The 27,817-nt window shown below is 37.2% G+C and overlaps 1 protein-coding gene across 7 annotated transcripts in view; it reads left to right on the top strand.

The window, feature by feature from the left end:
• ELF1 (E74 like ETS transcription factor 1) overlaps positions 1-27,817 on the top strand; it is a 106,471-nt gene that overhangs the window by 19,077 nt on the left and 59,577 nt on the right. For 3 of the 7 annotated variants that reach the window (XM_045076614.1, XM_045076613.1, XM_004759291.3), the window contains exons 1-2: positions 7,460-7,605; positions 8,846-8,933. The exons of 1 other annotated variant lie outside the window; for it this stretch is intronic. The gene's annotated coding sequence lies outside the window, so the exon portion shown is untranslated. Of the gene's footprint in view, positions 1-7,459; positions 7,606-8,845; positions 8,934-14,148; positions 14,266-27,817 lie in introns of those variants that run through there. 3 more of the 7 variants (XM_045076611.1, XM_045076612.1, XM_004759289.3) reach the window with 3 other exon arrangements.

Raw genomic sequence — 27,817 nt, 5'->3', positions numbered from 1 at the left:
TTATACTAAAGAGAAAAATAATAGAACTGTAATTTTTTTCATATTGCTGGTTTATAACCTTTGGGGCTAATAAGCCTTCTGTGATTCAGTTTTAAAGCACAAAGTCAAGCCAAGTAAATAATCAGTTCACAAGCAATTATGAATTAACATGGAGTGCATCTGTTTATGAGAATTAAAGCCATAATACTAAGTTTTTTCTTTTTTAAAAGATTTTTATTTATTTATTTGACAGAGAGAGAGAGAAATCACAAGTAGGCAGAGAGAGAGGGGAAACAGGCTCCCCACAGAGCAGAGAGCCCAATGTGGGATTCCATCCCAGGACCCTGAGATCATGACCTGAGCTGAAGGCAAAGGCTTAACCCACTGAGCCACCCAAGCACCCTGCCATAATACTAAACTTTTTCTTAATCTCCTCCTAAACAGGATCTCTAATTTGTGTTATAGATGAGTAATAAATGTTATATAAAAATAGACACTGTCTAAATAGTTTAAATCAGCCTAGTTTAAAATAAGAGATTGGCCTTCTATCGGAGTCTTCTTTCTTTTTCTTCTTTCTTTCTAAAGAGCTTGGAGGTTTGGGGTATTTGGGGTTTTTTTGCTCTCGTACTAAAAGCCCATTTACTTAACTATCCTCCTGTCCTAGGATAAAAAAGAGTGTTCCCAGAATATTAGTATAAGGTTTCTTGTGTTTTTACAGATATTTTATTAGTGAACTGAAATAAATGTAATAGGGTTTGGGGGAAACATAAAATTTCCAGTTATTCTGAGTATCTGGTAATTTTATGTATTACTTTCAGTAAACTAAAATTTTGATGGGGAGATTTCTTTCTTAAATGTGGCCTTAGTGTGGTATTTGTTCTCTGTTCCTCAAACACTTCTCAGAGGACTTGGAGCGGCTACAAAATCATAAAACATCAGAACTGAAATGGGTCTTCAATATGACCAGATCTCTAGGCTCTCCTAGTATTTCAAGAAAAAGGAAACGGAGTCCCCAGCGGTAGTGTAGCGTGTCTACGGTCACGGTTGGTCATACCAGCTGCATGGTGTGGCTCTTGCCCTGAGACAAGTTACCAGTTTATCCATGTGGAGATGGACTTGTACAGAATTTACTGCAATACGAGGTGGAATGTTCTTGGCAGCAGAAAAGGCACTGTTTTTCTTAAACAAGCCCTCCCCTCCCGCCTCAAGTCTTTTCTTGACTCATTCACTACACAATAACTTTCTATTTAGTTTCTCACCTTTCATTCTCTGTTAAACTGTCTCTAATCAGATGTTTTGTCTTTTTTTTTTTTTACCTCTACCATAATATGAAAACTCTTATTTCAAAATTCATAATGACGTTCATGTTGCTAAATTCTGCTGGTTTTTTTGGTGTTCCCCCCACCCCCCACCCAGACTTCATTTTATTTGATCTGTCCTCAGCATTTGGCACAATTGCTCAATCCCCTTTGGTACTCAGATTCCAGGGTAATACCATATTTGCCTTTTTTTCCTGTGACATTTTTGAGTACTCCTTCTCGCCTTCTCTGATAGCTTTACCTCAGCTCCCCCACCTCTAAATATTGGAGGGTCCCAGGGGTCTGTCACTGTTACTTATCTGCCTGTAGCTTTAATATCATATACACATTAATATCATGTATATGTTAATGACTTCAGTTTGCATATCCAGCCCATACTCCCGCCCTGGGCTTTGGGACTATGTCTGCAACTCAGGGACAATATATCCAACTTGACATCTCCACTTGGAACATTTAAAACTTAATGAGTTCAAAACTGAGTTCTTAGGTCTCCTGGGTGGCTCAGTTGGGTTAAGGATGTCTCTCTTGATTTTGGCTCAGGTCATGATCTTAGACTTGTGGAATTGATCCCTGAGTCGGGCTCCCCACTCAGTGTGGAGCCTGAGATTTTCTCTCTTGCTCTCTATCTAATACTCCCCCACTAGCATGCATGCACACACACACTCTCTGAAATAAATAAATCTTTCTTTCAAAATATTTTATTTTTTATCTGACAGAGCACAAGCAGGGGTAGTGGCAGAGGGAGAAGTAGCAGACGTTTTTAACTGACTGAGCCACCCCGGTGCCTCTAAATAAAGAAATCTTAAACAAAACAAAACCTGAGCTCCTGATATTTCCATACCCCAAACCACCATCATCTGTGGTCTTTCCTGTCTCAGTCTGGGCAACTGCAGTCTCTGATTTGCCAAAAATGGAGTTTTGAGACCTTTCTTTCCCCACCAACTCTTCTCCATCCTTTTAGAATTCTTGTTGGATATTCCTCAAAAACACAGCCATAATTTGATCCTATCTTCCTCTTATGCTGCCTCTTTTGTCGAAGTCATTATCATCTTCTTGGGGCTATTGCGTTACTTCTCCTTGCTTCCGTCCTTGCCCTGCTGCAGTGTGTTTTCAACACAGCAGTCAAATCTTATGACTCATATGATGAAAACTCTCCAACTATTAAATCTCTCAACAGTGAGGCCCTCCAACAGTTTCTAGTATTCTTCCTTCTCTTACTCTCCTCCTCACATTTCTTTACATGCCCACCCTGGCCTCCTTGCTTTCCTTGAACATTTCAGGCAAGCTCCCTCGTAGAGTCTTTCTCTGGCTTACAGGCCTTCTCTGTCTAGAATGTTCTTCCTTCAGATGGGTCTACATGGCTGGAAGTCTTTACTCAGTGTGGCAAAGTAAATCCTCCGTAGCTAGTCTGTCCAAAATATCATTCTCTCCTCTTTGCTGTCTTGTTTTTTTCCCTCTTTGTCCTTACCACTAGCATATTGTATCTTTTATTTGTATCTTTTATTTATAAATAACATGCTCTATGTTTAGTTTATAATGTTTATCACTTTCCCTTGCTAGAATAGAAGTACCACGTGGGTAGGGATCATGTATTAACAGTGTGTCTTCTACTGTACAGGAAGGGTCTAGTGTCTGCACATAGTGGGTGCTCAGTAAACATTTGTTAAATGAATGGATACCTAGGAGTACCTCAGATAAGTCATTAACTTGATATTGGGCAAGTCAATTCTCTCTAGATCTCCTTTCCCTATTTTTGAAATGAATTTGAATTGGATCTGTATTTTTAAGCTTTCTTACAACAACAAAGACTTAAATGTATGTAGTATCGTGGTTCCTTAAAGATTTTTCTAAGAATTCAACTCTTAACAGAAAACTTTGAAAACCATAGTAGGTAGTCCAGATTTTTATTCTGTTTCTAGGGAATCAAAATTTATAAGTTTGTTTCTTTTTCTGCCACCGGTGATAACCACATCAGTTCACATAGTTTTTTTAGTAAGAAAGATTTCTCTGATAGCAGAGTACAAGGTGAGTTGGTGATAGGGAAAGGGACAGTTAGGATATTGTTGCGATACTATTTTTCTACAGGGTGATGCAGCAGCAAAGGAGGACCTTAAGCCCCACATCAGGCTCTCTGCTCAGCAGGGAGCATGTTTCCCCCTCTCTCTGCCTACTTGTGATCTCTCTGTTAAATAAGTAAATAAAATATTTAAAAAAAAAAACCACACTGTTCCTTTCTTTCTTTAAAATAGACTTATAAAAGGAATTTACTGTATAAGCGAGGATTCTCTTCTTCGCTTTTATTGTGACTTCTCCTTGAACTCAAATTTGAAAACTTCCTAGTACCTAAAAATATAGAACAGTCTAATGTTCATATCGAGGAAAGCTGGGCTTAAAAAAACATTTGCTTTGAATCTGTCACCCTCGTTCGGCAGCCAACATGCTGTCATTACTAGAAATGGAAGAAGCAAAGATCAAACCATTAAAATGATAAATGACCAAAATCACCATTCTCTACTACTTAAATATAAAAATAAAATTAAAAAGAATGAGATTCAGTGTTATAAATACTTCAGTTGGAAAGAATTAATTTTATTGATGTTAACATCTCTCAAAGTATCATCCCAGGTTCTGAACAACATGCATTTCCACATGAGAGCTGAGATATCAGATAACAGTGAAATCTATTACTAGCTTGGTTAAACCAAGTCCTCCTCCTCTGCTTCTGCGGACAGATTACTAGGACCTATCCATAAGGAACATCCTCTTAGACAAGTGCCTGAGTGTTTTAAAAGGCATACCAAAGTTGAAAGGGGCCATGACTGGCTGGTTTTGCTTACTAATATATTCCTATCAGTAAGACAGGATACAACACACAGCAGAAACGCAGAGACATGAATATTAACTTTTGTTATTTATTTATTTATTTGACAGACAGAGATCACAAGTAGGCAGAGAGGCAGGCAGAGAGAGAGAGAGGAAGAAGCAGGCTCCCCTCTGAGCAGAGAGCCGGATGCGGGGCACGATTCCAGGACCCTGAGATCATGATCTGAGCTGAAGGCAGAGGTTTAACCCACCAAGCCACCCAGCGCCCCTGTATGACTGTTTTAAAAACTAGTTTGTAGGGCGTCTGGGTGGCTCGGTGGGTTAAGCCGCTGCCTTCTGCTCAGGTCATGATCTCAGGATCCTGGGATTGAGCCCCGCATTGAGCTCTCTGCTCAGCAGGGAGCCTGCTTCCATCTCTCTCTCTCTCTTTCTGCCTGCCTCTCCATCTACTTGTGATCTCTCTCTCTATCAAATAAATAAATAAAATCTTTAAAAAAAAATAAAATAAAAACTAGTTTGTATTCTTATGTTTAAGTTATGAAAGTTCTTTGTTAACCATAGTAGTACATGCACTGGTTTTAATGCTCATAGTACTCCTCTGAGGTGGGTACTATTAGCCTAAATCACAGATAAAAAAAAGTTAGGTCAGGGCGCCTGGGTGGCTCAGTGGGTTAAGCTGCTGCCTTCGGCTCAGGTCATGATCTCAGGGTCCTGGGATCGAGTCCCACATCGGGCTCTCTGCTCAGCAGGGAGCCTGCTTCCCTCTCTCTCTCTCTCTGCCTGCCTCTCCATCTACTTGTGATTTCTCTCTGTCAAATAAATAAATAAAATCTTTAAAAAAAAAAAAAAAAGTTAGGCACAGGATTGTTAAAGATAGCCCAGGAATACACAGCTAATAGGTATCAGAGCTGGGATTCACACTCAAGCAGATTGATTATAGAACTCGTGCTAAGCTGTTTGCCGGTTTTGTTTGTTTGTTTTGTTTTGTTTGGTGGAGATTGATTTCTTCGGGCTGTAACTATAACTAGGATTCAATTTCTTTTTTTTGTTTTTAAGATTTTATTTATTTATTTGACAGAGATCACAAGTAGGCAGAGCAGCAGGCAGAGAAAGGGGGAAGCAGGCTCCCTACTGAGCAGAGCGCCTGATGTGGGGCTCGATCCCAGGACACTGGGATCACGACCTGAGCCGAAGGCAGAGGCTTAAACCAATGAGCCACCCAGGCGCCCCTAGTATTCAATTTCTATAGGTGGTTAAAACACTGCTTATAGGGACACCCCTGAGCAAGGGGGCAGTATATTGTAATAGTAGCTCTGGAATCATCTCCCTAGGAACAATTAAGATATTTGTTTCTGTTGAAGAACGGTAATTATTTTCACTTTATGTCTCTTACTTCACTTCTACACACTAGTAGTCAAAGTACTTCTTTTAAATTACCTTCCAAATATCTGCCATTATCGAATAATGAGATACTTTATATGAATGGATTTTCTCACTAGCAGAAGCTCCTCTTTTTGTGCATCCATACTTCATAAAAGATTTCCCACACTTGTTATTCCCTTTGTCTTTTACAGACCTTTGTCATAATAATGCTGACTTCAGGGCTCTTACTGTTCGGTGATACGTAGCACTTATTGACCTTATAGGATAGCTTCAGGTTCTAGGACTTTTAAAGTTATATTTATTTGTAGTTTTATAGGTTTTTATTTTAGGCTTCTCTCATTATCCACTCATTTGTTTGTTCTGATATCATCCTTTCCCTAGTCCCTCTTTCACCCTTGTAACTTCTAATTAGCTAAAAGATAATCAAATTATTGGGCTTACATGGATATGGTCTAAAATAAATTTCAGCTCTGGGAAACGAGTTCGGAGTTTTCCAGTGAACATCTCTTATGACTGCTCAAAGAGCACTTTTTTCTTGTTTGGGATCCAAATAGTCATTCTAAATAAATGAGCTCTAAAGTAAGCTAAACATGACATTTGACAGAGAAAAAGTGACATGTGTTTTTTTTTTTTTTTAGCATAATTTTTTATTAGTAATTTGAAAAAAACTGTGGGGATTATCTTAGTAAAAAGGTAAATCAGACAGTGTTCAGCAGAATGGAATAAACAGGCACTTAATGGGCAGAGAGTCAGTTCACTATCATTATGTCTTGTAGCAGTTTATAAAGTTCCTGTCTGAGTCTGTGACAGCGTGTCCTCTCAGCTGTGCCTCTAGGAAGGAAGAATAATCACTTCCAAGTAATTAACTAACAGGAGAAAACCTTGCCAAATCCTATTTACTTTTTGTAAAATATTAAGATGAAGGTGGCTAGGGAGTAGCACTTCATCATGTAAAGCACTTTTGGAAGTGCTTAATGCTTTTAAGCCATTTTCACCAATTTAAGCTCTTACTTAGAATAAATTAATAAATATTCACCCAGGGGACGGGCTAAGTAGTTGTACTAACACTGCGGCTGCTGGGGCTCCTTGTCAGATGTCTGAGGACTGGGAGAGTAAAACTCCACCATCCCTATCTTTCTTTGGCAGTCTTAGGATCACCATGTATGGTGCAGCAGGGTGCCTGGCACACGGTAGGCTTTTATTTGTGGAAAATTTTGTTTCCCACAAAAGTAGAGAAAACTGTGACGATTGCTTGGAAGTAGTAAAATCATGAACCGGGATTGCATTGGTGATTTGTTTAAAATAAGAGTTTTATCAAGGTTGCAGTTCCACTTAAAGTTATTTTGCTGTATTATATTTTAGTTCCTTAGTAAACCTGGAATTATTTTAAATTTTGTTAATTGGATTAATCCATACTTGCTTTTCCATTGAACTTTGAATTCGGAAATTAGAAAGTAGATTTTATGTTTAGTGAAGTTGTGAATTGCGTCTGATATTGTAGGTTGCTAGCTTTCCAGATGACATAGCAATATACCTCTTTCTTGTAAGGGTTAATGAGTAGCCTGGTTAGACTCACCGGCCCATTGTTACATTAAAAGCCAGAAAATTTGCTCTCTCCCTTCCATTCCCTCCCACGTTGTTTTTCTTTTCAGAGTTTTACTTACTTGATATATTAAGATCATTTTTAAAAGTTGAGATTTTTATTTTTTAAAACCACATACAGTTTTAATTTTTTTCCTTGTAGATGATTCCTATTTTGTTGTTGTTGTTGTTGTTTAATCTTAAATTACGGTAATTAACATGAGCTGAATAATGGTTTAATCAAGGTGGATCTTGCTCCTTGGCTCCACGTCCCTCCTTTTTCTATACCTCTCCTCTGTTTTTACCTGTAGATTTGCATGTTTGACCTAGCAGAATAATTGGGTCCACAGCAACATGGGCGTGCCTCCCTTAGAAACACTTAGTTTCATGTATGACTCATAGGCTGAAGCACAGACACCACTTCCCCAATCTACAGGAGCCATTTTAACAGCATAAAACTTGCCGGATTGCTTTTTATTTTCAAGCCCAAAGGACAAAAAGAGAACGGGAATATTCGAAGGTAACTTATTATGATTTTGTGTGTTTGCTTCTGGCTGTTCCCTGAGCTGGTAAACAGAGGGTGGCTCTTACCTGTCGAAGAACATGGCTGAATGTGTTCTTTAACTCTCTGAAAAAATGTGTGTAGTCAGTCACATGCCTGATTGCACTTAACTGTGAGGGAGAAACAAAGCATTCAAAATCTGGAAAGTTTTAGATCTTCCTGGAAAAGCATTTTTTTATGTGTTATATGATTTTTCTTTCTTTCTTTCCCTGTGTGACTTGAGAATAAAGGAGACTTTTCTTTCTCTTTCATACCACAAAACAAACTTCGGTCAAATTTTTCATTTTAAAAAATCTAATTGTATTTGTGGGGATAGAAAGTTAGAGTTAAGTAAGCTGTACAGTTCATGTGTAATAAGGGTGTTAAAAAAATTCAGAGAGACTGGTTTTATTTTGGCATTTTGGTTAAAGGAGAGTCTGGGGACAACTCAGCCATAGGTGTTGCTCATTGATTGTTGTGTCCTTTTCTTAAGTTAATGAAACTACACTAAACCTTACTTTTTCAAAACTAAGTAGAAGTGTAAGGAAAATGAATAGTCCTTTAGATAATAAGTAAAAGTGGTTATAAATAAAGAGGGAGAAAGATGGGACAGTTCATTTACTGTTAGAAAAAAATAGTAAAGTTTTATAATTCACACTGGAAACTTACTCTGAGAAACAAGCGCAGATGCATGATGAGCTTCTGAGGAAACATGTAGCATTTCAATTTGTGTATAAAGAAAAAGTAAAAAAGAGTACTGGCCTGCTTTCCATATTGCTGTTCTTAAAATTTTTTTCTTTTGAAGAAAAAAATTAATACCTTTTGTTTGAAAGAAAAGATTACTCAGTCTTTTTCTGGAGTATTTATCATCATTGAAATTATGAAGTTTTCTGGCTTGCGTATATTCTGGCGTGCCTTGAAGTTCTAGGTCCTCTGAGAAGCTGAGTGCAGTAGTATTTTACTTATGAAAGCTACTTATGAAATTAAAATTTGAATGAAAGTAGAATTTGAATGTTCAGTGATTATGAGTAACATTTTTGGAAACCAAAAGTCATATTATTGGCTATAACAATATTTAGCTAGTTCTTTGGAAATTTGCTGTTCTTAACTTTCTAAGCGCTTGAAGACCAATGAGATAAAAGTGAAGGTATAAAGGCAGTTACTTATTCTCTTGGAAAGGATCATTCTATTAACAGATCTGAATTTTGTGTTTTTGCAGGAAAGGCATAGCAGACATTTTACCAGTTCAGCTCTGAGCCATTGGCTATCATCTTTGTTTGCATCTTGCAGGTTTAATAAACCTCTGAGTAAGTAGAGGCTGTATTTACTTCTGCTGTGGTCTATGTGAAAAATCTAATGAAACCTTGTAGCCTTTTTTTTTCCTTTAAGTTTTTTAAAAGCCAGTGAAAAAGGAAAATAAATGGTGAAAAGCCAAAAGAGGAAAATCCAGCCACACACAAGTAACTATGTAAATTAAGATTTTATTTAGAGAGAAGTAAGAGAATTTAGTTTCTTAAAATTAAGGTACTGTTATAATTTAAATAAAATTGGTCATATGTTTCAGTCTCTTACCCATGTGATAGACTGAAGTGGGACTTGAAGGAGATGGGAAGGGGAAAAAACAGCATGGAAGCCAGGGAAGGCCAGGACAAGTTCCTTAGCAGTCTTCTTCCCATTCTTTTCCTTTCATAAGGTTGAGTATAAGTTTAGATTGAGTCATCAGAATTAAACTTAGAATTACCTATTCAGAGAACCAGAGCACTGAAAAAGACTGAAGATCTCCCAGCGGCCTCACTTTCATAGATGAAGATACAGTGGCTGGAGGGGTCTTGTGACTTGTTCAAGGTCGTGCAGCCCTTAGCGGCACAGCTCCCCTCCTGGAGCTGCTCATGCTAGCCCACACTAACAAGTGATGCTTTGTTTGGAACGGGCTCTATTTCCTTAAGAATAAATAAAACCTTAATTAAGTTGCTTGGTGATAATTTTGGTAGTGAGATGCAACCAAATGATTCTGAAAATGTGTTCAAACAGTTTCCTTTTTCGTCAGAGAGAAGATGATGCATTTGTTTAATTTCTACCACAGCTTGTTTTCATTACTGAAACTTTTTCATAGTTGAAGCGTTGTTTATGACATTGCTTGTTTAAAATGGGTCTAGGGGAGATGGAAATATAAGGAGTTGGGAATTTACTTTGAACTTCTAAATACAAAGACAGGTTTATTTCTGTCTTAGTTCTATCTCCTCTTCTTTTAGGAAGGCAAATACTATTTTAATACGATGTCTTATTCTGTTAAAGTCTGTGTGTGTGTATGTGTGTGTGTGTGTAAAACTTTGCATATGAGTTTACAAAATCTAGACGTCTCGAAATTCTGACCTTATACTCATTTTGAATTGAAACTTTCCAGAATTAGTAATCTCATTTCATTTTTTGGTCATATCTTCTCCTTCTTTGAGAGTGTACTGTACATACTAGGCACTTTTTAAAAATCTTCTGGTCATATAATATCTTTGTTAACATTTTGATGTGTTTTATTGGGGCGGTTGAAATTTACTTTAGATCTTCTTTGTTTAAGTCTGAAATTTGGGGGGGTTGTTTTTTTTTTTAAAGATTTTATTTATTTATTCGACAGAGAGAGATCACAAGCAGGCAGAGAGGCAGGCAGAGAGAGAGAGGAGGAAGCAGGCTCCCTGCTGAACAGAGAGCCCAATGCGGGGCTCGATCCCAGGACCCTGGGATCATGACCCGAGCTGAAGGCAGAGGCTTTAACCCACTGAGCCACCCAGGCGCCCCTGAAATTTGTTTTTTTAAAATCACTCTGCATGTAACTATTGAATCTCCCAAGTCCCCTAAACCAATTCATTATCAGACCCCCCACAATATGGTTGTCATTGTCCTAAAGAACAGACAGCACAGCAGCGGCTAGAAAATAGGGGCTCTCTCCTCACAAACTTGGATTCTTTTTTTTTTTTAAGATTTTATTTATTTATGTATTTATTAGAGATGGGGAGAGAGAGAGAGAGAGAGAGAGAGAGAGCAAGAGAGCACAGGCAGGGCCAGGGGCAGATGGATAAGCAGACTCCCCACTAAGTGGTGAGCCAGACATGTGGCTCAATCCCAGGACACTGGAAATCATGACCTGAGCCAAAAGCAGACACTTAACCACTGAGCTGCTGAGCTACCCAGGTGCCCCACAAATTTAGATTCTTACTGGGAAAACAGGGTATGGTAGCAGCCAGTTAACTAAGAATGGAACCAAATCACTGAGAAGTTTCATTTGGTTCAGACTATTTGCCTAGAGGTAAAACATGACTGAAACTTACAATAGGACAGAGTATGGAGCTTTAGGAATTATTAGTATTGAAAAGTGAATAGCATTTGCCTAGGTTAAGAAGAGTGTCTTCGGGGCACCTGGGTGGCTCAGTGGGTTAAAGCCTCTGCCTTTGGCTCGGGTCATGATCCCAGGGTCTTGGGATCAGGCCCCGCATGGGGCTCTCCGCTCAGTGGGGAGCCTGCTTCCCTTCCTCTCTCTGCCTGCCTCTCTGCCTACTTGTGGATCTCTGTCAAATAAATAAATAAATGAAATCTTAAAAAAAAACTTTAAAAAAAAAAAAAAAAAAGAAGAAGAGTGTCTTCACCAAAAAGAATAAGTATGTAAGCTCTTTGAGATCAGAGAGGTTTCATTTTATTTTTCTGTCTTTTTGGAACTTTGACAGAATTAGCAAGTACATACGAAGACAGTTGTGATTTGCTGACTCTCTACTACTCGGTTGGGCAGATTCTGCTAAAATTAGGGGTGGCTAACCTTTAAAAGGCATGTGGCCCTCAGCTTCATCTGCCTGATGTCTGCACATCATAACCATTCAAAGAAAAAATGGAACACCTACCTGGTAGTAAATGTTTTAAAGCAGTAATCTTCAACCTTTGGTGTAACAGCGAATCACCTGGTTCCAGCCCCAAGATTCTGATTCATTAGGCCTAGGGTTTGGCTTATCAGTCAGCATTTTTAATAATTACCCTAGATGATTGTGGTGCAAGTCCTTGTAGACCACACTTTCAGAAAAAGAGTACAGGTTTAGGAGGAGCAATCAGTCACTTACTTCGCGGTTTAATATTTGAATTTTTAAGCAACAGGGATGTTTTGAAGCCTGCAGCCTCTGGTAAGTCAAGAAAGTGACTGGAGTAGTTTATTATCAATATTAGAACTTACTAAAACCCCTTCTCTACTTTAGTTATTCCTTTCTTTATTCAACTTTGTGGCTTTCCCTTTTTCTGCCTCTCTAATTCTGCTTTTCTTCCTCTCACTCCCAAACCCACCACTATATTGACCACAGTAAATAATTAAGCTACTTATTTTTTTTTCCAAATGTAATTAGCCTATTCTTTATCTCAATGGCTCTCCCAGTGTTAGTTTTTTTAGTACCATCTGGTACTTCTCTTCATTCCCTTATCCTTGGGTTTTTAGACAAAACATTCCTTTCCTGATTTAAGGTAAGATTTATAGCCTTTGAAAATCCTTTTCTCCTGGGAAATACGCTATTATTATTTGCAGTTGTTTCAGGCTAGGAAAAAGGTTGTTTTGTTTCATTTTAAAATACATGTGATGCTTGGATTTGATTTTTGGGGTTTCTTTGGACATTTAACTCCATCACTGATTGCATATTCGTAGGTTTTACCTTATATTACTTCCCATCTAATGGGACATAGGTGTTGTCACAGACTGTGGAGAAGGGAAGAACAGTCCATCAGTTGAATGGTCTGAATATAATTATTGTTTCCATTGTTTGGCCAGGATATTTTGTTCTTTTGCTTAGGAGATGCTTCATATGGATGGTAGAAATTGAATTTGTAATAGCATTGAGTCAGCTGAAGTGATAAGGGCAGTTTTGACTGTTGGAGCAATCTCTTTCTCCCATTACTGTGAAAATCTACTGAAGAGAAAGTTTTTTTGTGTCACCTCTATCTTTGTGTCTTGTCAGATGGTGTATACTAGAGTAAAAGTTGCTCTTGATCTGTACTACAAGTTGAGGCATTTTACCCTTTATGAAAAAAATAACTTGGGTGCTATTTGCTTTGTTAGGCACCTGAGCTTTGGTTGTACAGCAGATTTCTGTGCAAAAGCATTTTTATTTCTTCTCTACCAGCTGTAAATATCTGAATCAGGAAAACTCTTCCTAAACTTCTCTTCTCTCACCCCTGTAGGAATTCAGAACTTTCCCTTTATCTGCCCTTTAATGCTGAGTAGTAGGTGTCCGCTCTTTTTTGTCTCTGTACCTTACAGCCTGAATTAATTGCTACTGTAAAAAAAAAAAAAAAAGTAAGCAATATGAATGCCTTCTAGAGTTTGTCTGAAGCCTGATTTAAGAATTTTTATATTAAAAAATTAATGAAGTGATATATGCACATATTTAAAATCTGTAATGAAAAGCGGCCTCCCTCCTTTTCCCCTTACCTGCTGCCCAGAGGCAGCTACTTCTGTGAAAAGGGTTTTTTTTTTTTTTTAATTTGTTTTCTTGGATCTATCCTTGTCTAATTTTCTCTCTCATATAATAGAAGCTCTTCAAGGTAGCAGGAACTAGTATGACTTTACAAGATAAAAAGTCATGTAAAGTTCATTGTCTGTGTGATGGATGCCCAGTCATATAGTGGGCATTGTGTTTGTGCAAAGTTGTATAGTATAAAAAAAAAATCAAGGAAAATTTGTTATTTTTGTGTTTTAGGAAATAGTCTTATGAGCAATGAAACTAAAACTATAAATATGAGGTGTTGAATTAGTAACTGTTTATGTGCATCTTTTTTTTTAATATCAAAATACTAAATGGAGGCTTAGTATTATAGTGGGGCAATTCATTATCTTTTTTGTTTTAAAACTGAATTGTAGGAGTGCCTGGGTGGCTCAGTGGGTTAAGCCTCTGCCTTCAGCTCAGGTCATGATCCCGGGGTCCTGGGATCGAGCCCCGCATTGGGCTCCCAAATCTTTAAAAAAACAAAACAAAACTGAATTACACATGTAGGAGAATATATAAAGCATATGCAGTTTGGATATAATTACAAAGTGTTTGCCTGTTACACAACAACTGAGGTTAAGAAGTGGGCTTATTGTGTTAGAAGTCCCCTGCTGCTGCCCCATGTTTGTTTCTTCTTAAAAATAATTACTATCTTGACTTTTGTGATAACCTTTTCATTAAATTTTTACCCCTTAGAACTTCATGTAAATGTAGTCACACCATATATATTCTGTAGTGCCTTGCTTCTTTCATTCAACTCTGTGAGATTTATCTTAATTAATTTTAATTGCCATGTTGTAGTCCATTGTCTGTCTAGACCAGAAAGTATTTACTCTCTCTTGTTGATGACATTAGATTATTTCCAGTTTGGGAACATTCTTGCACATGGTTCATGGAACATATGTGCCAGAGTTCTCTAAGGCAGTATCATCATATTGAGGTATTAGAGCTGTTTACAAAGAGTATGGAGAAAATGGATGGTTCAAGATAATTTAGAGTTCTTCATTACTTTTCCTAGGAACAGAGGCCTGCCATTGATGCCTTCTTACCCATTCAATATCTTACCATGGTTTATTGTCCTGGGGGGTAAAATCCTTGAAGACCCTAAACAGATGGGCAATTGATGCATTTCAGAGTTAAGTTGTAGACGTCAACATATTTGACTACTAAACAGTTTACCATGCCTGTCATTTATTAGAGTTATTTCAAACAATTTTGAGTTAAATTCTTAGTAGAATGAATACAATGTAGTCCCAATTATGTACATAAAAATAATGTGATTATTGATACATATGTATTAAAACTATAAAAATGTGGATAGATAGGGGCAACATCGAATTTAGAATAATTGGGAGGGATAAAATGAGATTAGAGAGGTATATATAGGAGGTGTTAGCTATATGTGACTTTTTTCCTTAAGAATCTGAAACAAGTTATGGTAAAATATTAGTGTAAATAAAGCTGATGATGGCTAGATTAATGCATTCTCTTTCTCTTTGGTTGACCTATTTAATAATCAGTTTTGCTATGTAAGAGCTAGTTTATTTTTGTCCCACATTTGTAAATAACTGAGAAATAATGTTAATTTGCTGAGGAACAGAAGGTTGATTTTTTAAAATGTTGAATAAATTCTACATCATAAGATATGTTAACTGCCTGCTTCAGTTAAAGATTAGCTCAATTCAGAACGAAGTTGTAGGACTGTCCCGTATAACTAGTAAGATGACTCTAGACCTACTTCTGATGGATAACTTCCAGTTGAGATCCATTAAGAAGTTGGAGTTATAGTTTGCTAGAAATAATTCCATATTTAGAATCATCACACATTCAGATATTATTCAGAAACACATTTCAGGTGTGTCTGAGTGGCTTAGTCAGTTTGGCATCTACCTTTGACTCAGGTCATGATCCCAGGATCCGGGGATTGAGCCCTCCCTCTGGCTCCTGGCTTAGCAGGGAGTCTGCCTCTCCCTTTGTCCCGCCCTCCACCATTTTTATGCATGCCTGCTTGCTCTCTTTCATATAAAACCTTTAAAAAACACTTTTCAGAACAAAAAGATTCATAGGACATACAAAATTAATAAGAGTATTAATTGACACTATTGATAGACTTCAGTAAGCTGTTACCCCAAATTCGATTTATTGACACAATCAATGTTTTTAACTTGCTTCCTTAAAATTCTTACAATAATGATAGCAATTCCTCTATCTTTGTTGATTTTTTTGTTGTTGTTATAAACTCAGTGTGGAATCTTTGTATGTAAGGTTTCCAAAATTTAATAATATAATTGGGGTATTTGCCATTAAAAAGTGAAAACAGAGATCTTAATCCATGTTTTTGCTTTCATAGTAATCTTTTGGCTCTCTTTTATAAGATTTTCCCCACAATGTGGGTGCTTAGGTGACTCATTTGGTTAAGAGACTGCCTTCGGGGGCGCCTGGGTGGCTCAGTGGTTTGGGCTGCTGCCTTCGGCTTGGGTCATGATCTCAGGGTCCTGGGATCGAGCCCCGCATCGGGCTCCCTGCTCTGCAGGAAGCCTGCTTCTCTCTCTCTCTCTCTCTCTCTCTCTCTCTGCCTGCCTCTCTGCCTACTTGTGATCTCTGTCTGTCAAATAAATAAATAAAATCTTTAAAAAAAAAAAAAAAAGAGACTGCCTTCGGCTCAGGTCATGATCCCAGAGTCTTGGGATTGAGTCCCGCATCAGGCTCGCAACTCCACGGGGACTCTGCTTCTCACAACCTCACTCTTTCTCTCTCAAATAAATGAATGAGGTCTTTAAAAAAAAAAAAAAAAAAAAAAGGATTTTCCCCACAGTGTATGTATAAGTCATGGCAGAGATGACAGCGATAGAGAAGAACAAATGGAAGTAGAAGTCCTACGATTTTATAGTAAGAAGGAGTCTTGTAAGTTATGTAGTTCAAGAGTCTCCTGAGCTTTTTTTTTTTAATTAAATTCCTTTTTCAGTCTGTATAATTTACTGATTCATTCAACAATTATGTATTATCTCTTAGGCGTTATTCTTGATGTTGGGGAATATATCAGTGAATAAAACAGAATTCATAAATTATATATATATATATATATCCTGTTAATTGACTTCCACTTAAAATGTATTCTAATTAGATTAAAAGATTAGAGAAAGTTACAGATGAATTAGATTAGTGATCCTCAAAGTGAAGAAAGCATTCTAGAACTTATATTTTTAACAGCTTTATTTTACCAAGGGGGAAAAAAGTGTATCCCACAGAGTTTTCTTTTCAATATACCATTCTTCTGAGAAAGGATCCTTGTAAAGGGCATTTAATAAATAATAATAGCCCATGTTTGTAAAGAATTTATATGTTGACAAATATAACCATGGAAACAAAAAGCTCTTTGTCGTCCTCAATACTTTTAAGAATATAAATGGGTCTTGACACCAAAAGAATGTTGCATGATTACAAACCAGTGTTTTAAATATCATTCTTACAGAATTTTTTTCCATTCTTTTTTTTTTTTAAATTTTATTTATTCATTTGAAAGAGAGAGAGATAAAGCACAAGCAGGGGGAGAGGCAGAGGCAGAGGCAAAGGGAGGAGCAGACACCCTGTGGAGCAGGGAACCCAATGTGGAGCTCAACGTGGGGCTCTATCCCAGGACCTGAAGAGCATGACCCAAACCAAAGGCAGACACCCAACCATCTTAGCCACCCAGGCACCCTTTTTTTCCATTCGTAAATTTTATTTAGGATTCCTAAACTATGGTTAAATAACTTGCCTAAGATTGGATAATTTAATAGATTACTGGTACTTACAGCATTTGATCTAATCTTTTTTCCTATTGATAATAAAGTGGAGCAGTCTTAAAAAAAATCACAAGTGCTCTAAACTAGAGCTAGAACAAAACTGTTAGTTTAGAGGTTTTTTCCCAATAATAAAGACAGTGGATCACTTTTACCATATATTTATCTGTGTCCCTCCAAGTTCCTTCCACAAATAACAGCAAAAGTCACTAAAATTGGGGAGAGTATTGGGGCACATGGTGGGGCACATTGGTTGAGTGTCTATCTTTGACTCAGGTCATGATCCTAGGGTACTGGGATTGAGCCCCAAGCACGGCTCTGCTCAGCAGGGAGTCTGCTTCTCCCTTGGCCTCTGCCCCTCCCCTTGCTCCTGCTCTCCCTCTTTCTCTCTAAAATAAATAAATAAAATCTTTTTTAAAAGCTGGGGACAGGCACCTGGGTGGCTCAGTTAGCTAAGTGACTGCCTTTGGCTCAGGTCATGATCCTGGAGTCCCAGGATGGAGTCCCATGATGGGCTCCCTGCTCAATAGGGAGTCTGCTTCTCCCTCTGACCCTATCCTCTCTCATGCACGCGTGCGCTCTCTCTCCCTCTCTCTCAAATAAATAAATAAAATCTTTACAAAAAAAGTTGGGGAGAGTATTATTTATATTTAATACATTGTAAATTATTAATTACAGCGATTATTAAATATGTAATATATAGTTAATATACTTATGTTTAAATTATATTTAATGTTAAAATATTAAAGTTGCTAGTAAAGGAATACAAATTAAATAAAATTACTTTTGCCCATCATATTGACAAAAATCAAAGTACTATGGGATGGTGAGAACACCATTAAATGTATCTGCATATAGTCTTTTGATAGCAGTATTAATCAAAAAGGCTTCTGGAGATCAATTGACTTACATTAAATGCTTTGAAAATGTACCTGTCTTTTGACATAACAATCTCAGTTGTAGGACTCTTTCTCAAAGAAAACTTAAGGATGGGAACAGAGATGAAACTTTGAAAATACTTGAACCACTGGTTTTTAATAGCACAGCAGATTATAAATTTTATGCCCTGTCTCCTCAAACTTTGTTTTCTTTATACTCTTAAAAATTACTGAGGATCCCAAAGAGCTTTTATTCATGTGAGTTACCTTTATCAGTATTTACTAATATTAGAAATTAAAACAAAACTTAAAAATATTGATACATGAATATCCTGAAAAATAATAAACTCATTACATGTTAACTTAGTTATTTTTATAAAAGACAAGTGTGTTTTCTTTTTTTTTAAAGATTTTATTTATTTGACAGATCGCAAGTAGGCAGAGAGGCAGGCGGACAGAGAGGGGGAAGCAGGCTCTCCACTGAGTAGAGAGCCTGATTCGGGGCTCAATCCCAGTACCCTGGGATTATGACCTGAGCTGAAGGAAGAGGTTTTAACCCACTGAGCCACCCAGGCGCCCTGACATGTGTTTTTTCAAAAACAAAAACTGTGTTGAAAGGAGTGCAAATCTTTATTTAATCTTTGGCTTAACAGAAGATAGCTAGATTTTCATATCTGCTTCTGTTGCAGTATTTTGCTTTTGTTGAAGAATGTAAAGAAAATTTGGCCTAATACAGATTTCTAGTTGGAAAAAGGGATGTATTTTTTTCTTTTTAATTTTTATTTATTTTTAAAATTTCTTTTCCGTGTAACAAAATTCATTGTTTATGTACAACACCCAGTGTTCCATGCAATATGTGCCCTCCATAATACCCACCACCAGGCTGACCCAACCTCCCACCCCCCCAAAGGAGATGTATTCTTTTTCTTTTTTCTTTTTATTAATTTTTAAATATTTAATAAACATATAATGTATTTTTGTCCCCAGGGGTACAGGTGTGTGAAACGCCAGGTAAGGAGATATATTTTAATAGCCACTTCAGGTAGAGGCTTTTACTTTGATACTACACCAAAACTTAACGAATGCTAATTTCTTAATGCTTAGTGCAAAAGGGAGTCGGAAATCCTATCGGTGAACTTTTGACAGACAAAATCCATTTGTCTGTCTTGCACTTTGATGAATTAATGTTTTCCTGAGATAATATTCTTTAACATTATTTATTGATCATCTGAATATTCCAGATGTGTTGACCTGATATTTTTAAAAATCACATTTTTAAATATTATACTAGTCTTATCAAAAAGTCTTTTAAGTATTAGAAAGCTAATAAGCCCAAAGTAGTGTACATAAATTTTCTAAAATTTTGATTTTCAGTTGAAAGCTCGCATTTATTATTGGTGACAATTGCTGTTAGTTGTTTTCCCGAAGTAACAGGGTCACTTTATTCATTTTTGGGAACTTGTATACCAGATACCCAGTTATGAATAATAAGTAGTTCTTTGAAGTAAAAATGGTGTTCCATGAAAAAAGCAGCTAGTTTAGCTCACAATTAAAGTAATTAGTGGAGAGTCTGGCTGGCTCAATCGGTAGAGCGTGCGACTCTCGGCAGGGTCATGAGTTCAAGTCCCCGGCACCACATTGGGCATGGAGTCTACTTTAAAAACAAAAGACAAAAAAGCAAAACAAATAATTGGTGCTTTTGGTCAAGATAACCATTCTGTTTTAGAATGTGTACTTCTTATTTTATCACTCACAGTGCTAAAAAGGCATGTATTTAATGGTTGAAATTTAAGAAAAGAAATCGTTTTGCTCTTCATCAGGAATATTCTTTTTTTTTTTTTAAAGATTTTATTTATTTATTTGACAGAGGTCACAAGTAGGCAGAGAGGCAGGCAGAGAGAGGAAGGGAAGCAGGCCCCCTTCTGAGTAGAGAGCCCGATATGGGACTCGATCCCAGGACCCTGAGATCATGACTTGAGCAGAAGGCAGCAGCTTAACCCACTGAGCCACCCAGGCACCCCCTCCCCCACTTTTTTTTTTTTTTTTTAAGATTTTATTTATTTATTTGAAAGAAAGAATGAGAGAGACAGCATGAGACAAGGTAGGGTCAGAGGGAGAAGCAGATTTCCCACTGAGCAAGGGAGCCTGATGCAGACCTTGATCCCAGGACTCCAGGATCATGACCTGAGCTGAAGGCAGTTGCTTAACCAACTGAACCACCCAGGTACCCCTTCATCAAGGATGTTCTTTTTTTCTTTTCTTTTTTTTTTTTTTTTAAGATTTTATGTATGTATTTGAGAGAGAGAGACACTGAGAGAGAGCATGAGAGGGGAGAAGGTCAAAGGGAGAAGCAGACTCCCTGTGGAGCTGGGAGCCTGATGCGGAACTCCTTCCGGGGACTCCAGGACCAGGGCCTGAGCTGAAGACAGTTGTTTAACCAGCTGAGCCACTCACGCGTCCCCATCAAGGACGTTCTTAAATGAAACTGCCTTCTTTTAAATATGAGTGCCTTGTGGTAAAAAGAATACAGTGACTAGTATGGTTTGGTGATACAGCCTGTTTCATGCTAAGGCTAACATTTATGCCTGCCCGCCTTTGCTTTTGCACTCTTAGTGTAAATGTGAACATGGTAAGCAAAGGTAGATAGTACCCTAGTATTACTATGAAAATAGTTTTGACCTCATGAACTCTCTGATGCAAGGGGTTCTGGATCCTCTGTGGGTCTGAGGATTACATTTTGAGGATCGCTGTAATTTGGCAACCTTAGAAATAGTCCAAATGTCCAGAAATGGGGCTTGGCTAAATAAGGGATCATACTTCTCCACAATTATATGATAGGAATATAAATTTGTGAAAGTCTGTGTTAAATGTGAGCTTATTATACAGTATTTTTCTACACTGGGTGCCTCTGTAATGAGGAAATCAGCATTTCTCGAGTTTATGTGTTGATTCTGACCCTCAACATTTCCATTTAGTTGGTGATTTTGTAATTACAGAAAGAGAAAGAGATTAAAAGGCAAAGGAGGCAGTTGCTGTCTTCCCTTCCAGTCTGAGGGATTTCTGTGTAGTGACTTTGAGTTTAATCTTCAGTGTAAAAGGAATTGGCAGTGGTATCAATCATTTTTAAATGCTTTATAGAAATAGGTGCAATACGCTTTCAAATTCACTTCTTCCTTATAGAGTCACTTCCTCATTTGGCATTTTCTGATTTGATTTACATTTTCTTACTGTGTTGCTCTTAATTGGGAGAACTTTGAGTTGCTTTAGATTACTTAGCTTCCGAGTGAATTAAAGAAGTTTCTATAACAAGCACAGCCAGAGTTTTTCTCACTGTAGTTTAGAACATCTTGCTGATTGAACCATCACTGTGTCCCGTGTGTCAGTGTAGCCCACACCTTTTAGGCAAGTCAGAAAAAGACCATTAGGGTTAGACCTCCAGGCTTAAGATTTCCACACATGGTGTTTGTTCTTAAGGGGAACCATCCATGTTCTGCGGAAAGTCAGAACACTTTTCATGAGAGGCATCATTGAAGATGGGCTGCTTTCTAGATCTTAGATATGTTTCTTTGTCATAATGGAAGTGTAATAACCATGACTTATTTTCAGTGATAATATTTTTCTAAGCGCTGAGTTCTAGAGAATGTTTAATGTTTAAAATTTCTTTTCAGATAATCTTTGTGTTTATTCAAAATTTTGTGTCTTGTTAAGGTGTGCTGGGAGAATATATATAGTATGATACTATTTATATAAATTTTAAAATATACCAGACAAGGGGCGCCTGGGTGGCTTAGTGGGTTAAAGCCTTTGCCTTCAACTTGGGTCATGATTCCAGAGTCTTGGGATCAAGCCCTGCATTGGGATCTCTGCTCTGCAGGGAGCCTGCTTCCTCTTCTCTCTCTCTGCCTGCCTCTCTGCCTACTTGTGATCTCTGTCTGTCAAATAAATAAATAAAATCTTAAAAAAATTAAAAATTAAAAAAAATATATACCAGACAAAACACATTCTTATGTATTAGAGCCTAAGTAAAAATAATGTGAAGGTTTTAGATTTAAATTAGACTAATTAATTAGAATTAATGTTATGTGTGGGTTTTTTTAAGCCTTTATTTTACTTTTCAAAAAAATTTATTCGAGGGAGGGAGGGAGGGGTAGAGGGAGAGAGAATTTCAAGCAGGTCTCCCCACTGAGTGTGGAGACTTACATGAGCTCCATCTCACAACTCTGAGATCATGAACTGAGCCAAAATCAAGAGTATGATGCTTAACCAACTGAGCCATTTAGGCACCCCAAAGTCATGTGTGTTTTGTTTTGACTGTCAGGGGAGCCTGGGTGGCTCAGTTGGTTAAGCGACTGCCTTCGGCTCAGGTCATGATCCTGGAGTCCCAGGAACCGAGTCCCACATCCCGCTCCCTGCCCAGCGGGGAGTCTGCTTCTCCCTCTGACCTCTCCTCTCTCATGCTCTCTTGTCACTCTCTCTCTCTCTCAAGTAAATAAGATTTAAAAAAATAACAATAATAAGGGTGAGTCTGGTGGTGGGTATTAAGGAGGGCATGTATTACATGGAGCGCTGGGTGTGGTGCTTAAACAGTGAATCTTGGGACACTGAAAAAAAATAAACAATCTGAGAGACAGTTTGAAATAATTTGCATTTAAAAACATGATTTATTTTGTAAATGATCTTATTGAAAATGTTTAATGATAAGAACTTTCTAAACTGGATGTTCTATTTGATCTTTTGATCTATGGATCAGAGACAGATTTATATGTTTTTAAAGGATAATTCACAACCTTTTAGTCTTAGGAATAAACTGAAAGGAAGGTGTAATGTGCACCTGCCCTTGGTAGAAACAAACAGCTGCACACCATCGTAGCATATTTGATTTTTGAGAAGGGGTGGACACTAGGTTCTTGGATGCTGTGAGACTTTCCACCATACTTAGGGTGATTGACCAAACATCAGAGGCGAAAGGAACTAACGTGTAAGGAAATAGATACTTCCCTTGGGATTCAGGGATCATTTATTCCTAGATATTGGGGACAATTGAGGTAATACTTTTACAAGAGCAGCAGTGTACCAAAGACATGCTAGGAAGACACTAATGACTCTTAGACTCTTGAAAAGAATGAACTAGATTCTTCCACTGAAAAATACCGGGTGAGAAAGAAATCGTTTTCCTTGCCACTCATTGAAGCAGAGTTACTTACTTTAGGTGCATGGTGCCCTGCTTCAAGTTGACTATTAAATGCATACAAAGTTCTGTTTAGAAAAGAGGTCACAGGAAGCTCTATATGGGCTTATGTATAATAAAATACTGAGTCATTCTGAACATGATCTAGAGAGGAATGACACTGAATTCTGGTGAAATTGTAGTTGTGGTAGCTTATAGCGTAGGTAAGAATTGACCAAGATGAATGGAGAAGATGCTTGCATCGCATCCAAGATTTTATAGAATATGAGGCATTTGAATGATGAATTGAGCTGATTCTTAAGAATTACTAGTTTCAGGGCGCCTGGGTTGCTCAGTGGGTTAAGCCTCTGCCTTTGACTCGGGTTTTGATCTCAGGTTCCTGGATAGAGCCCCCATATCAGGCTCTCTGCTCAGCAGGGAGCCTGCTTCTCTCTCCCTCTCTGCCTGCCTCTCTGCCTACTTGTGATCTGTCTGTCAAATAAATAAATAAAATCTCTCTCTTTAAACAAAAAAATAAAAGAATTACTAGTTTGGAAGGCAGCTAGGCATAATGAAAAGTAAGCACTTCTGCTTTAGTTGTAAGTAATTGCAAGTTTGCTTAAAATGACTTAGAGCAGTAAGAATTTACCTCCTGAGAACAGATTTTTATTTAATTTGTGTGTATTCACAAATTGAGCATAAATGAGTAAATAATGTTAGCCAAGTTTGGGATACATAGGGAACTGAGCAAGGGGGTAGAAATAGTTTGGTTTGAAGGGGAACCTAAATTATAATCTGGGAAGAGTACTGACAAGAAGCCATGGTGACCAAAAATCAAAGAGGCAAGTAGTTATCTGCCCTGCTTTGAGTCAATTGCTGGAAGGTTAATTTTTTTTTTTTTTTTAAGGTGGTACTTATCTCTTACTTACCTAGGTAGTCAAGTGTTACTTCTCTAACCAGTTTGAGGGCTTATTCTATTGTTCAGACACTTGATTTTTTTACAAAGTCATTGTGGTTTTTCAAGTCTTAATTTGTAAGACATTTACTCTTAAGGATACTTTTTCAGAAAACTGTAATAATGAGTTTTTGTGTGCATAATGAACTTAGATCCCAGCCTCAGAATACCTTTTTATTTGCTCTGTTTTCATAAACACTCTTCACCATTCCTATTTTATAGTTGACCGTACTTTCATACAGTTTCACGTAAACTATTGGACTATTTATAAAACAAGACATAAAGATGTAGCAGAGAAGGCAGGAAGTACTTGATGTTTGTATGCCATATCTTGTTCTCTGCTTCCTGTCAGTTAAACCACGATGAGAGGAACAGAGACACAGATGTACAATTGCTGCTTTAATTTCCCATTAGGGAGACCCGTTAAATATAAAGCTTGTTTCATTGAACTTCTGTCACTCGTTGATTCTAAGTTGTAGACTTGTTTTGTATTATATGGATTGTATGGAATACAGTTACATGTTTGATATAGAAAATATAACTTTTATATAATTAAACATGTGTTTTGTGAAATTTATACAGGTCATAAAGGATTGGCTTTCAGATTTGTATGTAAGATATATATTCAATATGAAGTGACAAACTATTATTTTGATCTTGAAATTTTAGTATTTAAGCATAATTTTATTTTTGTATTTTGGCATATCCAGATTTAAAGCATTTTATTGTACAACTTTAAGATGACAAAAGGAAGGTCAGAGAGCTTGACTTACTCAAAATATAGTAGATGGAAGAACTAGGATTTGAAAGTGTGCTTTCTGATATTAGTAGGTCCTGTGTCCTTTTAGGAAAAAGTTTGTTTTTATTAAATTCCTATTACACTTATTATTCATATTATTCAGTAATTCAGACTTTCAAATTTACCTTTGCCTGTTCTACCTGGAATATCACCCCCCCAAGCCCCGCCCCCGCCCCTTGCCGCCATCCCCACCACCTCCCTCATGTTATCTCTGTTTTGAAAAAAAGAAATGCTACTTACGCCTAAAGACATGGCCCACATGTCACTTCCCTGTGAAGTTTCTCAGGTTCTCACAGGTATTTAACTCTTTCTCAGTATTCCTTTAGCACTTGGTTGATTTAATTATTTACATTGTTCTTTGGTTATCTGTTTACCTACTTTTTTCTTGCTTAAGGCAGTAAACTACTTCTTTATTTTTATTTCTTTATTATACTTCTTTATTTTAGGTACCTAGTACCTAGCATGTAATAGATTTTATAAATATTTCTTAGAGGAATAAATACATGATTGATATTTCTTTTCTTCGTTCTAGAAACAAAAAAGCTGATTAAAGAACTATAGTATGATTCTTTTCTATAATATTCCTTTATGGTTTATTTGTAAGAAACAGTTTCATTATAAGATTTCTTTCCTGCTTCTTCCTTCCCCCTCTTTGTTTTTGCTGTTTATAGAAATGAAGTGTCTTAATGAGATTATTAGTGTTTTCAGCATAAGTGGAAGTGGTGATTATTGGCTCACTAAAAAATACGGCTGAGAATACCTTAGTATTGATTGCTGTACATCAAAAATCTTTTTCTTTTGTCTTCAGATTAATCTGGAGAAAGTGTCTAGCTCTCCATTACAGTTTTTCTGATTTCTCCACTGAATAAAAGGAATAATTCCCTTTACTGCTTCTTGCTTCTTCCTGTATTTTCTGGTTTTATTCCTAAGTCTTATGTACCTCAGTGAAATTGCGCTTCTAAAGTACTGTCTTTCAGTGTCAACACAGAAAATAAAAAATAAAATAAAAGTAAATAAATTATAGTCCTATTATCAACAAAACAAGATTCTTTGCAAGCAGGTTTTATTTAGACTGGTCTATTCTAGGAATGTTTTTAAAAAATTCATGTATTAACAGTTTTCCCAGCTGAAAATGGATGTAGGTTACAATCTTATTTTTAAAAATCAAATTTAAATGATCCAATAAAAAAAGTCAAATTTAAGGATTCAGATCTGCTTTTAAAGCTTAAAGGAAAAATTATGAAGCTATATGAATTTCACTTCTTAAGAAGTTTCAAAAGAACAAGTGAAGTAGTTCTTATGTTTATTAAAACAGGTCTTAAAAAAAGAAAACTGACTTAGACAAGACATTCGGAAAATAGGGTTGCTGGGTGTTCTTTTATATGTGGGGCTTCCTGGTTTTGCCCCATTTGTTTGTGGCACTTGTGTTTCTTTGTGTTTGAGTCAGAAAATACATGTATATATGTTGCTTTGAGCATAGTAAAGCCCAGAACACCACCAGTTGGCTCTGGCAGGTGAAAACATCACATAAAATTCTGTGAAAGACTAAAGCAGACATAATAAAACACTAATGTTTTATCATTTTAATGAAGAATTACAGTAAGTAAATATTTTTTATTAACAAAAGACAGTGTCCTTTGATCTTGTGGCCTAATTTGACTTGCAACACAATATACATTTTTTTTTTAATTTCTTTTCAGAGTAACAGTATTCATTGTTTTTTGTACCACACCCAGTGCTGCTTGCAATAAGTGCCCTTCCCAATACCCACCACCTGGTAACACAATATACTTTTAATATGCGTTTAAATTATATTAATAAAGGACCATAGAAATAATTTATCTAAGTCTTTTGTTCTTAAGTAGCTTAATAAAGGACCATAGAAATAATTTATCTAAGTCTTTTGTTCTTAAGTAGCTTGTAACCTGGAGAGATGGGACATAGTAAATAATTATAGGATAACAAGGGAGAATGAGCTTTGTGTCTCCTCCTGCTGTGTTATGTATATTATTGTGATTAGCATTTGACTTAGGTGGTAGACTATGCTGGCTCACGGGGCCAGACTGCGCCTTAGCCACTTTGCTTTCCTTGTCCTTCCTTCTGCCTGAATCTGGCACCTAGGTCTCTATGAGCCCTGTTAAGTAAATTAAAAAATATAGTTAGTACTGATAGGATTTCGGAAGACCATCTAGTATATAGGAAAAGACAATACAGGGAGACTTTACTCTTCTTCCTTGAAATGTTTATATTTGTAAAGAGAATGCTTTTTTTAAAAATCCCAATAAACTCTCTTGTTAAATTTCAATTCAAAGTTGGGGCGCCTGGCTCGCTCAGTTGGTTAGGCGTCTGCCTTCAGTTCAGGTCATGATCCCAGAGTTCTGGGATCGAGTCCCACAAAGGCTCTCTGCTCAGTAGGAGGGTCTCCTTCTCCCTGTGTCTCAGCTCCCACTGCTTGTGCTCTCTTTCTCTCTCTCTCTCCCTCTGTCTCTGTCAAATAAATAAAATCTTAAAAAAAAATTTCAATTCAAAGTAAAAATAAAAATTAAAGTGAAACAGAAGCTCTCTGGTTATCTCCATCTAGGTTACTCAGCTTTGCCCTGAAGAAACCTGCCTTTAGGTTTAGCTGTAGTTCTCCCCATCTCTACCCTCACCCCATGTTTTCCTTTTCCCTCTCATGTGTACTTAAAGATTGTCTTTAAAGTGCAGCATTTCTCCCACAACTCTTATCTTAGAGTAGGAGAGGTCACATTTTCTGTGCCTAATTGTTAGGGGTTGAAAGATAGTGGGAGATAGACTTGGAAGGAGAGTGGCAGAAGTTTCTACTCCTGCCGTGAGATAACAACCTGTATTGCCCGACAACCTCACATTTTTATTTATTTTTAAGATTTTATTTATTTATTTGACAGAGAGAGAAAGTGCACAAGTAGGGGGAGCAGCAGACAGAGGGCAGGGAGAAGCAGGCTCTCCGCTGAGCAGGGAGCCTGATGTGGGCTCCATCCCAGGACCCCAGGATCATGACCTGAGCCAGAGGCAGCTGCTTAACTGACTGAGCCACCCAGGCATCCCAACCTCACATTTTTAATGCAGACTATTTTGAGGGGAAACA

The sequence above is a fragment of the Mustela putorius genome, unplaced genomic scaffold (genome assembly GCF_011764305.1).
Source record: "Mustela putorius furo isolate JIRA1106 unplaced genomic scaffold, ASM1176430v1.1 tig00000179_pilon_pilon_pilon, whole genome shotgun sequence".
NCBI lineage: Eukaryota > Metazoa > Chordata > Mammalia > Carnivora > Mustelidae > Mustela > Mustela putorius.
This window is presented reverse-complemented; position numbering and strand designations above follow the sequence as displayed.